Source organism: Choloepus didactylus, chromosome 4 (genome assembly GCF_015220235.1).
Source record: "Choloepus didactylus isolate mChoDid1 chromosome 4, mChoDid1.pri, whole genome shotgun sequence".
Classification (NCBI taxonomy): domain Eukaryota; kingdom Metazoa; phylum Chordata; class Mammalia; order Pilosa; family Megalonychidae; genus Choloepus; species Choloepus didactylus.
In genome coordinates this window covers 73,654,187-73,670,157 of record NC_051310.1, presented here as the reverse complement: position 1 = coordinate 73,670,157, position 15,971 = coordinate 73,654,187, and the positions used below count along the sequence as shown (strand labels likewise).

General features: G+C 41.0%; 1 protein-coding gene and 1 pseudogene across 8 annotated transcripts in view; one reads left to right on the top strand and one right to left on the bottom strand.

Annotated features, from left to right (window-relative positions):
* OTUD7A (OTU deubiquitinase 7A) overlaps positions 1-15,971 on the bottom strand; it is a 441,745-nt gene that overhangs the window by 262,576 nt on the left and 163,198 nt on the right. The window contains exons 1-2 of one of the 8 annotated variants that reach the window (XM_037832848.1): positions 1,485-1,687; positions 371-504 (exon numbers count right to left, since the gene is read on the bottom strand). The exons of 6 other annotated variants lie outside the window; for them this stretch is intronic. The gene's annotated coding sequence lies outside the window, so the exon portion shown is untranslated. Of the gene's footprint in view, positions 1-370; positions 505-1,484; positions 1,688-15,971 lie in introns of those variants that run through there. One more of the 8 variants, XM_037832849.1, reaches the window with a different exon arrangement.
* On the top strand, positions 9,781-10,270 carry LOC119532694 (annotated as a pseudogene).

Sequence of the window (15,971 nt, the reverse complement as noted above, 5' to 3'; positions counted from 1 at the left end):
TGAAGAGATGAGTAGAAAAATAGGAGTAAATGAATAATGGTGGGGAGTAGGAGTATGAGATGTTTTGGTTATTCCTTTTTACTTTTATTTTTATTTGTATGCTTATTTTTATTTTTTGGAGTAATGAAAATGTTGAAAAAATTGATTGTGGTGATGAATGCACAACTATATGATGGTACTGTGAACAACTGTTTGTACACTTTGGATGATTGCATGGTATGTGAATATATCTCAATAAAATTGCATTAAAAAAGAAGTAAAAAAAACAAAAAAGCCTCTCCCAGCACTATTCATGATAGCAAATCCATTGGGAAGTGGTGAGATAAATCTTGATGTAGCCATATTATATTGTAATGTTGTAATAACCAACCAATTTTAGAAGTTTATATTTTTCTTCCTTAAATTATGTTTCCTTGCCATCTTTCAGCAGGAGATGGATTTCCACTCAGAACCAAAGAGGTTATGATCATCTCTGAGCCTCAAATCTGCCTTTTTGTAACCTCCCTGCGGAGAGAATAAAGTCTTAAAATCCAGGCACAGTGGAGACAGAGAAAGCAATTAAACACTTTTCTGAATTCAGGAGGCTCCATCAGCATTTCAAGGGCCTTCCCAGGGAAACCCATTACACTAGATCAGAGAATTTTAGTATCTTCCAGGGACAGGACGACCTCAGGACTTCAGGACCAAGAAATGCAGAAAGCACCGCTTGGAGGCTGAGGGGCTCTGGCAGGCAGAAAGCTGGGGAAAGAGGCAACTGAGAGACAGGCAGGTGTCCTGTGCTCCTTCCGGGCTGAGCCCCCAGTGGGAAGGAACGCCAGGGAAGCTACGGCAGGAAGCAAAAGCAGGAGAGGGATGCATTCCCCTCAGTTCCCCTTTGGGATTCTAGGACGGGACCCACCAGAACCTGAGGGGAGAAATGTGGAAGGACATGCAGGTGGATGGTGGGGGATGGAGCAGGCAGGGAGGGAAAGAGAGGAAGGAGGAAGAGGAGAGAAGAGAAGGAAGAGGGGGAATAAGAGAAAGGGGAGGAGAAGAGGGAAGGTGGGAGGGAGAGGGAGAGAGAATGAACGATGCTCTAAAGCTAAGCCATGAAGTGCTGAGGGAACCCACGAGGCCCCAGAGGGTCACCACAGTCTGTGCCACAGAATCCAAAAGGTCAGACCCTCTAGCTGTGCCTGCCGGGGTGAGGGCACCCCGTGGCCAAAGGCTATAGGATGAGGCCCCAGGAGACGGAGCCAGGGGAGCCAGGGCAGGGCAGGCAGACTCAGGAAGCAGACAGGGGTGACAACTCCCTGCTCCAGAGGAGGCAAAAGGAACATCCACAAAGATGCCAGCAGGACTCTGCGGGCTGCAGAATGACCAGCGCCCTGCGGAGGACAGCAACCTGCATGGAGGACACACAGGGCACCTGGCATACAGAGCAGCACAGGGTCACAGCAGGTGACCACGCTAGCCCGATACTCTGGCATCACTACGGAAAGCACCTGCTTTGCTCCTCAAAGCGTTGCAACTGTCCAGGAAACCCGAGGGCCACTCTGCTAGTACACGGACAGGAGCTGGGAGGTTCCGGAGGACTCTGCCTTCCCAAAGAAAGGATCTACAACCACGGAGTGCTGGGCTGGCACCGAGTGGAAGGTTCAAGTCTCTCTCTCCCCTCTGCCTTGGACACGAGGCTGGAAGAAAGAAACTGCACCTGGGAATACACAGCAGTTGGAGAAAAACAAGGCTATGTTTTCTTTGCAAACTTGTGTTGCGTATGTCTGTCTGCCTCCCTCCTGCCCATGATATACTGTGCAGCTGTTCTAAAAAATGTTTTATATATTATAAAATATGTATATATATGCATATACATAATATACATAAACACATACTTATATTCCCTGGAAATACATCCTTTATTGTCAACTGAATAAAACAAGTTGTGGACTATATGGCATGTACCCACTTTTGTAAAACAAAACAAAACCCTATAAACCTCATGTTTGTGTAGGTAGGGAGAAGGGTGTACAGGGTTAAACTCTCACTGGTTAGCTTAGGGAGCTGGGGGCCAGCGGGAAGGAAGACTGCAGAGTCACTTGTTACCATGAGGAACTATTTTGTAATTAAAACCAGGAATAAATCTTATCAGTTGTAAAATTTTGAGTGATTGCATTCTAGATAATTGCTATTTTCATCTTTGTCGTTTATGTATTCTCTGAATTTTCCCTAATAGTCATATATCATTTTTGCCATCAGGAAAAACAAGATACTAAAATAGACAAAAAAGGCATTAAAGCATTGAAATCCACTTACTACGCATCACAGAGAAGGTTTGTTTCTAGTAGGGCCACACCGACCTGGCTGAATGAGTATGAACTTAAAGCCAGACCTGCTGTGTGCCTCAGGTATGTGACCACAAACGAACCAGCAGGACTTGAATTTTATCAAGCTGCACTGAGCATGGGTGCACACACCTGAAGAACATGTTTCCCAGAGAAACATCCTATCTTCCAGATTCCCATCTGTGGCGGGAGCCAGGCCTGCTCACTCTCCATCTGTCGTTCCATCCATGGAGTGGCCTCCAGCAGGTGAAGTGCAGAAAGGGAAGGAAAGAAACCATGGGTGGAAACTGGAGGGAGGAATACAGGACAAAGCCGACAACCGAGCAAGAAGGAAGAGAGCAGGGCCACCTGATTTTGTAGCTCGAGGGCCTGTGAGGTAAAGTTGTGGAAACTCAGAGGTCTGTTTCCTGTGCGACAGAGCCAGCCATGCTTGTCCCCATAAATAGTGGGCTGTCCTGGCTCAAGTTCTGTAAGCAACTGGGTGTGGGAAACATGAAAATGAAGACTGTGCAGTCATCCATGCAAAATCCCTTCTTTACTTATTTGATCTAATGAATATGTGGAAATAGGCAGGATTTAAAATGAGAAAGCCTGAAAATGAAAAGGGACCTTGTGCTGGCTTGAATAGTCCCCCCAAACACCATTACTTTTGATGTAATCTTGTGTGGGCAGATGTATCAGTCCACACTGTAATTCTTCGAGTGTTTCCAGGGAGATGCGACCCACCCAACTGTGGGTGATGATTCTAACTGGATAGTTTCCATGGAAGTGTGGTCCTGCCCATTCAGCGTGGGTCTGAATTAAATTACTGGAGCACTATATAAAGATCAGACAGAAGGAGCGAGCTTGCTATAGCCAAGAGGGACACTTTGAAGAAGGCACAGAAGCTGAGAGAGGAGCTGCAGATAAGAGACAGTTTGAAGACAGCCTTTGGAAGTAGACTCTTGCTCCAGAGAAGCTAAGAGAGGACAAATGCCCCAAGAGCAACTGAGAGTGACATTTTGAAGAGAAGCTGCAGCCTAAAGAGGAACATTCTAGGAGAAAGCCATTCTGAAACCAGAACTTTGGAGCAGATGCCAGCCACATGCCTTCCCAGCTAACAGAGGTTTTCCAGACACCATTGGCCATCCTCCAGTGATGGTACCCGACTGTTGATTTGTTACCTTGGATATTTATGGCCTTAAGACTGTAACTGTGTAACCTTTATAAAAGTTGATCCATTTCTGGTGTTCTGCATCCTGGCAGCATTAGCAAACTAGAACAGACTTCAAACAAGGACATTTGACCAACATTCTAGCCGCAAAGGATTAGTTAGCAAGAGCAGTCTTCAGTCTCATGAAGGACTGATGAGAAGAGTGAGGCTGCCCTCTGGCACCCCCAGCCTTGGAGGGTGGGGTAAGATGATTTAATATGGTCAGACTCCAGTTCTGGAACCAGACGGAGCAGCACACTACTCTCTAGTTGGGCTGGTTTGAATCTCTTATGTACCCCATAAAAAGGCTATGTTCTTGTAATCCACTCTTTTGGGGCAGACCTATTGTGGGTGGGATCTTTTGATTAGGTTGTTTCCTTGGGGATGTGACCCACCCAACTGTGGATGGGACCTTTTGATCAGATTATTTCCATGGAGATGTGGCCCCACCCATTCAAGGTGGGTCTTAATTAGTTTACTGGAGTCTCTAAGAGAGCCAACACACACCCAGATACTTGCAGAAGCTGAGAGAGACATTTTGGAGAGAAGCTAAGATATATGATCCAGAGTTTGCCCCCGGGAGAAGCTAAGAGAGGACCCCCAGATGCTTAGAGAGAAATGCCCTGGGAGAAACCAGCAAGGACACAGAGGAGCTGAGAGACACTTAGACAGAAACCCAGAGACTTTTTGGAGAAAGCCATTTGAAACCGGAGCCCGGGAGAGAAGAACAAGCAGACTTTGCCATGTACCTTCCCACGTGATAGAGGAACCCCAGATGCCATCACGCTTTCTTCAGTGAAGGTATCCTCTTGTTGAAGCCTTTGTTTGGACACTTTTATGGCCTTAGAACTATAAATTTGTAACCTAATAACCCCCCTTTTAAAAAGCCAATCCATTTCTGGTATTTTGCATTTTGGCAGCTTTAGCAAACTGGAACACTAGTCTTCCCATAAGAAAGGCTAAAAGTTCTGCATACTATATGCTAAAAGAATACAAATAAAAGAGTAAGAAGACTGAAAGGTGGAGAGTAAAAGGCAGACTGGCTGGGACTGCGGACCCAAGTAACAACCCAGTAACGAGTTCTCCGTGGTTCTTTTTTGCCTAATATATCCTGGACTGGGTGCTGAAGAAGCTGAAAGCTTGAATATGCCAATATTCACAGACAATGAAATCTCCAAGGAAAGTCTGGTCTCTCTGGCTGAAGGACCAGGAAAACAAGACAGAAAGCTCTTAGACAATAAGCACCATGGGAAAAAAACTGCATCCTCACCCTTATCAGCAAAGGCTGACTGAAGAGCCTAGATTTTCACTCTTGCCCAGTGTACTGAGGCTCCCCTCCCTCCCCTGCTGGGGATATCAAAAAAGACCAAGAGAACAGGTTGGACTTCCCTTCCCATTTGGCAGTAACAAGACACTCAGCACTGCCTTTTCATCAGAGACCATACAGGGAGACTAGAATTCCACCCCTATCCAGAAGTAACAGAGCACTCCTTCCTAGCCTTGGAGATGTCAGTGGAGGTCACAAGGGAACAGTTTTGAGGCATCCTTCCAGTTCCTAGCCAGGGTGGTATCAGGGATGGCCTAAGGGGGAGCCTGAGCTTCCACACCAGCCAGTGACTATGAAGCACCTCTGCCCACTCCCCAAGGTGGCCCTGGGGGTGGAGTGGGAAACCCTGTCTTCCACTTCCACCTGACAGTAATGGGGCAGCACCCTCTTCCCTGGCCAGTACGGTGTCAGAGAGGAGGACTGCTATAACAGAAGATTTAAATAAGACAAGAATCACATAGCACTTATGACACTAGGAACCTGGAAAATCTCCAAATGGATGGGAACAGACAATCAACAGACTCCAACACCTCCACTACACCAGATGTTAGAATTATCTGACAAGGGATTTAAAAGCAGCCATCTAAAAGTTGCTTTGATGAGCAATTATGAACACACTTGAAACAAATGAGAAAATAAAGTTCAGCAAAGAAATAGAAGATATAAAGAAAATCCACTGGTAATATTAGAACTGAAAAAAATAAGATAACCAAAATGAAAGTCACCACTTGGGCTGAGCAGTGGAATGGATAAGGCAGAGGAAAATATTGGTGAACTTGAAGATAGAACAATAGAAATTACCCAATCTGAAAAACAGAGACAATATAAGCAAGAAAAAAATGAACAGGGCCTCAGGGGCCAGGGGACTATAACAAAAGAGCTAACATTTGAGACATCGAAGTCTCAGAAGGAGAGGAAAAGGGGTGTGGGGCTGAAAAAGCATTAGAAAAAATAAGAGCTGAAAAATTTCAGCTGAATGAAACAGGATAAATCCAAACAAATCCATGCCAAGACACAAAATAACAAGACTCCTAAAACTAAAGACAAAGGAAAAAATCTTGACAGCAAAGAGAAAGGACAATTCACTTAAAAGGGAAAAAAAATATTCAAGGAATAGAGGACTTTTCCTCAGAAAACAGAGAGACCAGAAGGAAGTAGTACAACACATTTCCGGTGCTGAAAGGAAAGAACTGTCTACCCAGAATTCTGTATCCAGTGAAAATATCCTTTATGTTAAAGCAAGACATTCTCAGAAGAAGGATAACTAAGAGAATTTGTCTCTAGCATGCCTACTCTAAAAGAATGACTAAGAAAATTCTTGCAATGGAAAGGAAATGATAAAAGAAGGAATCTTGTACACCAGGAAGGAAGACAGACAATGAAAAGAATAAAAATTGGGGTAATACACTACATTTTCCTTCTCCACTTAAAATTTCTACATTACATTTGATGGTTGAAGCAAAAATCATAGCATTGTCTGATGTGGGTCTTTTTTTTTTTAATTCATTTTTATTGAGATATATTCACATACCATGCAGTCATACAAAGTGTACATTCAGTTGTTCACAGCACCATCACATAGTTGTGTTCTTCATCACCAAAATTAATTTTTGAACATTTTCATTATCACACACACAAAAATAATAAGAATAAAAATTAAAGTGAAAAAGAACAATTAAAGTCAAAAAGAACACTGGGTGCCTTTTTTTTTTTTTGCCCCCATTTTTCTACTCATCCATCCATACACTGGACAAAGGGGAGTGTGGTCCATATGGCTTTCCCAATCACACTGTCATCCCTCATAAGCTACATTTTTATACAATTGTTTTCAAGATTCATGGGTTCTGGGTTGTAGTTTGATAGTTTCAGGTATTACTACTAGCTACTCCAATTCACTAGAACCTAAAAAGGGTTGCCTGTTTTGTGCATAAGAGTGGCCACCAGAGTGACCTCTCGGCTCCTTTTGGAATCTCTCTGCCACTGAAGCTTATTTCATTTCCTTTCATGATGTGGTTCTCAAAGATGAAATATTTAAGACAATTAGATTATAAATGGAGGAGGAGAAAGAGATTTAAAGCAAAATAGTCTACATTTTATTCAAACTGGTAAAATGTTGACACAGGTAGACGATGATAAGTTATGAATGTATGCTGCAATACCTAGAGAGAAACCACCGAAAATATCAAAGAATTGAAATCACACCACATATTCTCTAATCACAATGGAATCAAACTAGAAATCAATAATAGAAGGATAAAAGGAAAATGTCCAAACACTTAGAAACTGAAAAGTACAATTCTAAATAATTTAATTGGATCAAAGAGGATTTCTCTAGGGAAATCAAAAAATATATTGAACTGAAAGATAATTAAAATATAACATTTTGAAATTTGTAAGATGCAACTAAAGCACTTCTGAGATGCAACTATAGCACTAAATGTTTATATTAGAAAAGAGGAGAATTGATAATCTAAGCTTCCACCTTAAGAAACTAGAAAAAAGAAGAGAAAAACAAAGAAAAAAACAAAACAAGCATAAAAAATGAAATAATCAAAATATGAGCAGAAATTAATGATTTTGAAAATGAAATACAATGGAAAAAATCAATGAAGGAGGTCCCACCCTAACCAAGGTGATAGAGTGACATGCTTCGAACTCCAACCCCCACTTCCACCCACAGGCAGACAGAAGCTTTGAACAACCAGCAAGAATTGGCAGAAACATCTTTCTCAAAGCTCTAGAAAACAGATAAAGGACTGCAGTAACAGGGCAAGTGCCAAGTCAAGAAAAAGGCTATTTAAAAGCTTGAAGACTAAGTGGAGCCCTGACTTGCCCCTCCCTAACCCCTTACCAGTTGGGCACAGAGCTGGCTCACAGTCCAGTGCAGATCCCAGTCCCAGTTCTGTGCACATACCAGAAGCATGTGTATCTGTCTGATGGTGGTCTGAGGGATTTGCCGCCCCAGAACTTGCCCTGTGTACAGAAGTCAGCTCACAGAACACTGGGAGAGCAGTTAAGTGGCTTTTGGGTGCAAGAGATTGCTGGCTGTACGACATACAGTGCAGTGCATGGGACAGAAAACTGTTTCCCAGGTAAGAGGGGATATTTGTTTCCAAATAAACAGGGGCATTCCTAGGATCACATGCACGTGCCCAAGACAAGAGGCAGATGTAGACAGAATCAGAGAGGCCCCCTACACTTTGGCCTGGAGCTATTCATTAAAATCTATGAATAGATAAACTCTGATGGAAAGCACTCACACAAGTCAATCTGCAAAGACTGGGAAAGGTGTTTTCTTTTTCTTTTCTGTTAACTGCTAGCATTTAAGAAAGGCTCTGTCATAACACTAGCCGGACATAAGCTAGCAATAACACATTGAAATATCAAAATGTCCAGGTTTCAACAAAATACTACAAAACATACAAAGAAATGAGTGATGACCCAGGCAAAGGAGATAATTAAAGCATCAGAAACCATCAATGAGGAGGACCAAATCTGTGACACACCAGACAAAAACTTTTTTAAAAGGGTCCTAAATATGCTTGTGCTGGTTTGAATGTATTGTGTCCCCCAAATGCCATTGTCTTTGTAGTCTTGTGGGGCAGACGTTTTGGTGCTTGTTGGATTTGCTTGGAATGTGCCCCACCCAGCTGTGGGTGATGACTCTGATGAGATGTTCCCATGGAGGCGTGGCCCCACCCATTCGGGGTGGGCCTTGATCGGTGGAGCTATATAAATGAGCTGACTCAAAGAGAGGGAACAGAGTGCAGCTGTGAGTGATATTTTGAAGAGGAGCAAGCTTGCTAGAGAGGAATGTCTTGGGAGAAAGCCATTTTGAGGCCAGAGCTTTGGAGCAGACGCCAGCTGCCTTCCTAGCTAACAATGGTTTTCCGGACGCCATTGGCCATCCTCTGGTGAAGGTACCTGATTGCTGAGGTGTTACCTTGGACGCTTTGTGGCATTATGACTGTAACTGTGTAGCGAAATAAACCCCCGTTTTATAAAAGCCTAGCCATCTCTGGTGTTTTGCATTCTGCAGCATTAGCAAAGTAGAACAATGCTCAAGGAGGTAAAGGAAAGCATGGACAAATAACTAACAGATATTAGGAAAATGAAGATTAACACAAAGAGAATATTAATAGAGAGATGGAAACTATGAAAGGAACCAAACAGAGCTGAAGACCACAGTAACAGAAACTAAAAACTTCCTAGAGGGGTTTAACAGCAAATTGGAACTGGCAGAAAAAGAATCAGTGAACTTGAAGATAAAACCAGTGAAATCATCCAGTCTGAGGAAAGAATAAAGCTAAGTGAACAGAGCTTGAAGAACCTGTGGGACACCATCAAATATACCAATATATACATTGTGGGAGTCCCAGAAGGAGAAGAGAGAAAGGAGCAGAGAGAATATTCAAAGAAATAATGGCTGAAAACTCCCCAAATATAATGAAAGACATGATTATTAAAACCAAGTATTTCAATGAATCCAGTCAGGATAAACTCAAAGAAACCATGCCCAAACATATTATAATCAAACTGTCCAATGCCAAAGATAAAGGGAATTCTGGAAGTCTTAAGAGAAGAATACGTCACATATAATAGAACCTCAATAAGATTACGTGCCGATATCTCACTGGAAACCATGGAGGCAAGACAGCAGTAGGATGACATATTTAAAGTGCTGAAAGCAACAAAGTGCTAAGAATACTATATCCAGCAAAACTGTGCTTCAAAAATGAGGGAGCCCCTTGGCAGAGGACATGGGATGGAACACTAGCCTTTAATGGTTACCGCACTGTGAAATACTTATTGCATGTTCTTTCTAACAAGGAAATAACTTACTTGTTTTTGTCTTTTTGTGTTTTAATTCAAAGTATATTTTTGAACTACAGGTTTACTATTCACAGAAATCTTAAAACTCTGCATGCTGCTTCTTGGGATTACCACTGTTCACCATTCTTAATGCTTCTGTGGATGAAAACTGCCAGAACTTAACATATAAGGTAGTTAATAATATCGGGTAGCAATACACACTGAGCAAGGGTTGATTGTTCCTAATGTAAAAAATGTTCAGATCTTCTCTGTATTTGAGATTGCTAGTGAACTGAACCGTCTCCAGAAACTGGGCTCTGCAGGTCAGACTGGAACCACTGATCTTAAAGGAGGAACATTTACTCTTTCCGATACTGGATCAACCGGCGGTACCTATGCCAAACCAGTGATATTGCCCCCTGAGGTAGCAATTGGGGTTTTTGGATCAATTAAGGCCCTTCCCCGATTTAACCAGAAAGGAGAAGTATAGAAGGCACAGATGCGAGCTGGTCAGCTGATCACAGCATTACTGATGGTGCTACAATGTCACGCTTCTCTGATTTCTGGAAATCCAACTTAGAAAACCCAGCTTTTATGCTTTTATGCTACCAGATCTGAAATGAAGATTTATAAGACATCCTTGAACTTTTTGGGTTTCCAAAGAATATTTTGTAAAGCTGTCTGTGCCAGCCCGTGACCTTCATTACAATTCGTATTACGAATGGCCTGTGTTGTCCAGTTAAGGTTTAGGGCAAATACTTATCACTATTCTGTTAGACTTTTTCCTGAAAACAAGTTTCCTTGGGTTATAGGTCATAGTGTGACTTTTTAATATGGTGCTGAGGTCTCTGAGTCGATGGATTTAAACTGTCAAGAACAACAAAATTAATGTTACAAAAAAAGACGGGCAGCCACCATATACAGTATTTGCTGTTTCTTTTCATTTTTAAACTAGCTCTTAATGACAATTATAACTACTCTTAGTTGGGAAAAGGAATTTATATACAAAAATATTTTCTATTCCTCACAATAATGCAAATTGTATAAAACATGTGCAATTATACTTTTAAGATACCCAGAAGCATATTCTTGCTTTGCAGAGATTAACATCTGTAAATGTCTTATTTAGACAAATTAACGTCTTTTAATAGGGAAAGATATAAGGTGATCTTAAAAATGCCCCAGTATAGTTTTATAACCAGTAAGGCTATTAAAGGTGCTTGTTTAAAATGGTTTAACTTTTAGGATTTTGGTAATATTTTGGTGTTTTTTTGAGAAGAAACTTCATGTTCACAACTTTATGTAGGGAAGTATTAAATATAGCAGCCTCTGACATTTTCTTACATCCAGAAGTCCACTGCCTTTTAACTTTCTTAGCCTTCAGCTAAAAAACAGGAAGGGACAAGAAACTGAGGTCTAGTCCATTCTCCATGTCTAGAGCGGGAAAATGAATAAGAAAAGGGAGAAAAATTTAATGGGTATTTATAGGCAGAAAAATAAAATGATAAATGTGACACAGAAATGAAGGTATCACAATGATCATTTTATTGGAGACTCACTTTCATCAGAAACAGAATCAGAATGATTATCCAACACTTTGATTTGCATTTAGAAATCCAACTGCCTGTAAATTTGAAAGTATTTCAAAATATTTCACAAAAGCAACATTGCAGAGTATTTAAGAAAGGATTCCCCCACCACATGCAGTAAATGTGCTGAGTCAACTGGATGCCATATAGGAAAAATGTCTCTTGATGACTGCCTACAGCATACAGAAAAATCAAGTCCAAATTGATGGAATTTCTTAAAACAGATCAATAAAGGAATAAAGCCTCTAGAAAATAACACAGGAAAATGTATATTTGGGGATTGACAAAAATTTCCTAAACAGAACACCAAAAGTACCATTAAAAATATTGATAATTATATACATAACATTAAAGACTTATTTTCATTTAAAACACCATAAAGAGGGTGACAAGGCAAGCCACAGAGTGGGAGAGATATTTGCAATTCAGAGGGTCAAAAAAAGAGCTAGAATCTAGAATACATAAAGCAGATGTTAATAAGAAATAGACAGTCAATCCAATAGAAAACTGGAAAGCTATCTGAACAGGCACTCCACAAGAAGACACTGGAATGGCCAAGAAGAAATGAAAAGTTGCTCAACCTCATTAGTCACCAGGGAAATTAAATTAAATTAAAATCATAATTAGATACTCACTATAATTCTAAAATTACAAAAACTGAAAATTCCTAGTGTTGGTGATGATGTGCAGCAACTAGAGATTTCACATGTTGTTGGGGGGTGGGGGAGTGTATATCGTCACAATGACTTTGGGAAATTATTTGGCAATTTCTGCCAAAGCTGACCATGCACACACCCTATGACCCAGAAATTTCAGAATTTGGTTTATACCCAACCAAAATGGGTACAGGTGTGTACCTGAAGCTATGTAAATTATTTCCATAGCAGCGTTATTCATTTAGCAAGAACTAGAAGCAACCTGAATGAGAATCAATGATGTATTATTTGGAGACAGTCACATCTGGAAAAATAGTACATTATCAGCACAGTATGAATGAATGAACTGCTAGAATATACTACAAGCATACTATTTGATTCCATTCATCACATAAAGTTTAAACACAGGCAAAAATAATTTACAGGTTACAAGTCATGATAGGGGTCCATTTAGATAGGGGAATTCAAGTAGGACAAGGAGAGAGCACAGGGGGCAGAATGGATACACATAATGTTCTATTTCTTGACTGAGTGTGAGTGCAAATGTGAATTTGCCTTTTTATAATTCATGAAGCTAAAATGTACATGAAGTACATTTTGATGTGAATGCTTTATTGGTCTGTATTTTATATTCACTAAAAATGATGGTGGCGGGGGAAATCTATGGACCATAAAAGAGCCTTTATGCAAAGCCTAATAAACAGCTTGTGAAAGACTTCTCCGATTTCTCGACCTCTCTCCACATGCTTTTGGAAAACAATCTTACTGGCACCTAGCTGGACAGTTCCTAGTATGCTGTTGATCATTTCGATGCGAATGATTTTCCTAACATCAGCAAACCACAGTCGGTGCATTCCTCCAATCCCTTCTCAGCAGGGCCAGAAAGCTCTTAAAGATGTAAATTATACCATGCCTTTCCCCGCTTAAAGCCTGTCAACAGCTTCTCACTGCCCTGGAATAAAATCCAAGCTTCTTTCCAAGCCTTCCTCAGCCACCTCCCCAGGCTCCTCTCTCACAGCAGGTTCGGCTGTTTTGGTAAAGGCTTCAGGTGAGCCTCTGTCAATCTCCCACTCCTGCCGAGTGCTTTCTTGACCCTTTTTTGCCTGGGAGAGCTTCCACAGTGCTTCACATGGCTAGACCCTCCTCCTTTATTCAAGTATCTGCTTCAATATCACCTGCTGAAAGGCCCTCCTTAACTTCCCTAACTAGTCACCTCCCCTTTATTCTATTACTGTACCGATTACATCTTTTGTAGCACTAATCATAATCTGTAACAATTTACTCTTCTATAATCAATATCTATCTACCTGTCATCCATCTATATCTAATCTCATATATATATATCATCTATTTATATCTATTTAATCTATCTAATTATCTATCTAATCCGTCCCTCATCTATCCATCATCTATCCATCATCTATCTAATCTATCCATCATCTAGCTATCTGTTTATCCAACACCTATCTATATCTAACCATCTATCTATCTATCTATCGCCTATCTCTCTCTCTCTCTTATATCTCTCTTATGTATCTCTGTATTTCTTTCTATCCAACCTGCATGTCTTTCTCTGGAGAATTTAAGTTCCGGCAACATGTCTTTTTTTTGTCTACTCTATCCCCAGGACCTAGCATATTACAGGACATGCAACAGCTACTCAGTAAAAGCACATTGAAGAAATAAATGAAAATTATAAAGGTAACCCACCCACACATTCCTCTGCTTCATATCTAAGCGTTTCACCCTTTCTCTAACCTGAAAAGTGACCCTTTCTTGAAGAATACATTACTATTTCCATTCAACCCATGTGTATTGAGTCCTTCCTATGTGGACTTGGCAGCGTGCTAGATTCTGAGCACATAGCAAGACACAGGCACTGCCCTCAATTTGGTGGTGGAATGAGATACAAATCTATTAGTGTAGTTTATACTGGTTTGTGAAGAAGTTACACAGTTGAAATGGTTTACTGGTAACTATTCTGGTAGTTACAATATTGAAGAGAGTAACTATTTCAGTAACACAGTTTGTATTAACACTTTCGTTCCCTGGTCTAAAATAAGATCACCATGCTGGAATGTATTAGCATTCAGAGGCAGCATGCTAGACAATCACACAGAAGTGTGAGTGGGCACAACCTCCATGGAAAGCAACGCAGCAGAAAGAAGCCAGAGCCACTGCCCTGGAACAAGCAATGGCCCAGGGACGCTGTCCTGCAGGGATGTGAGGACACGTGAACCGAAACCTTCATTAGGGCACATCCAGACACATTGGAAGCAACCTGAGGATCAGAACAGGGGAATGCTTTAATGGAATTTGGCCAATCAATTTAGCGGAAATTTTTCCTGATGTTAGAAGTTTCTAAAATAATGAAGACGACCAAAGGGTATGTCCCCTGTGATTACACTATGAAAAATCTGTGCATGCGCACAAAGAAGGACATCTGAATGATTTCTCTCTTTGCTGAAAGCTGCCCAGGGGCCGACATCATTTGGAGGGATCGGTGAAGGCTCTGCAGGAAAAGTCATGCACACCCCTCCATGATACGGCACAAATGACCTGCTTAGATCTAATGCTGACTACCTCATTTTTACTTATTTTTATTTTGAAATAATAGACATACCAAAAAGTTGCAAACCTAATACAATGAATTCTCATGTAGATGCCCCAAATGTTAATATTTGCCATTTGCTTTATCATTCCCTTTAATCTACAGTCCTACTGGAATTTCACCAATTGTTCCAGCAATGTCCTTAGCAGCAAAATAATTGTTTTCTGTTCTGGGGTCCAGTCTATGATCCCATGTTGTATTTAGTTCTCATGTCTCTAACTTATTTTTCTTTAAACTGGAATGCTTTTTCAGCATTTCACTTCATAAACTTGACAGCCTACTGAGGTGCAGAATGTTCCTCAGTTTGGGTCTGTCTGGTGATTCCTCCTGATTAGACTTGGTTATGAACTTCTGGCAGGAATATCATATAGTGATCTGATGTCCTCAGGGCACCATATCAGGAGGCAGGGCCGTCTCCTTGGTCCATTATTAGTGATGCTACTTTTGATGTCTTGATTAAGGTGACATGATGGTAAAGTTCACGTGTCAACGTGGCCAGGTGATGGTGTCCAGTTGTTGGGTCAAACAAGCACTGGCCTGATTGTTATTGTGAGGATATGTCACAGATTTAAATCATCAGTCAGTTAATTGTGTCTATGGCTATTACATCTACAATAACTAAGGAGACTGCCTTCAGCAATGAAAGAAGTCTCTTCCGATCAGTTAAAGGCCTTTGAAGGAGACTTGGTGACTGCAGCAGTTAGAAGGAAGAATTTCCAGCTTCTCCTGGGGAGTTCACTGAAGATTTTTGTAAGAGTTCCCAGCTTATGGCCTGCCTTACAGAATTTGCACTTACCCATCCCCACAGTTGCATGCGTCAATTCCTATAACAAATTTCCTAATATTTACATTATATATATATATACTCTGTACCAGTACTGTTTCCCTGGAGATGGCTGGTTGATAAAGTTTTGGTACCAAGATGGGGTGCTGCTATTGCAAATAATTAAATGTGGAAATGGCTTTGGAATTGGATAACAGAGGCTGGAAGAATTGTGAGGTGACTGATGAAAAAAAAAGCCTAGATTGCTTTTAAGAAACTGTCGGTAGAAATAAGGACACTAAAAGTTCTTTTGTGGAGGCCTTAGAAGAAAATGAGGTAAGTGTTATTGGAAAATGGAGAAAAGGTGATCCTGGTTTTAAACTAGTGGAGAACTTGGAGAAATCGAGTTCTGATGTTGGAGGGAAGGCAGAACTTGACAAAAGCAATGAACTTGGATATTTAGGAGAGGAGATTTCCAAGCCAAGTGTGGAAGGTGCAGCCTGGTTTCTCCTTGCAGCTTATAATGAAATGAGAGAGGAAAGACATAAGCTAAGAAAATAACTCTTAAACAAAAAGAAGCCAGAATTTGATGGTTTGGAAAACTCTGAGCCTACCCAAAAACAGTGTGCTTTGCAACTAGGGCCAGAAGCAGCTCTGTCAGGGACCTCCCTAAGCTTCTGTAAAGTGAGTCCCCGGAGAA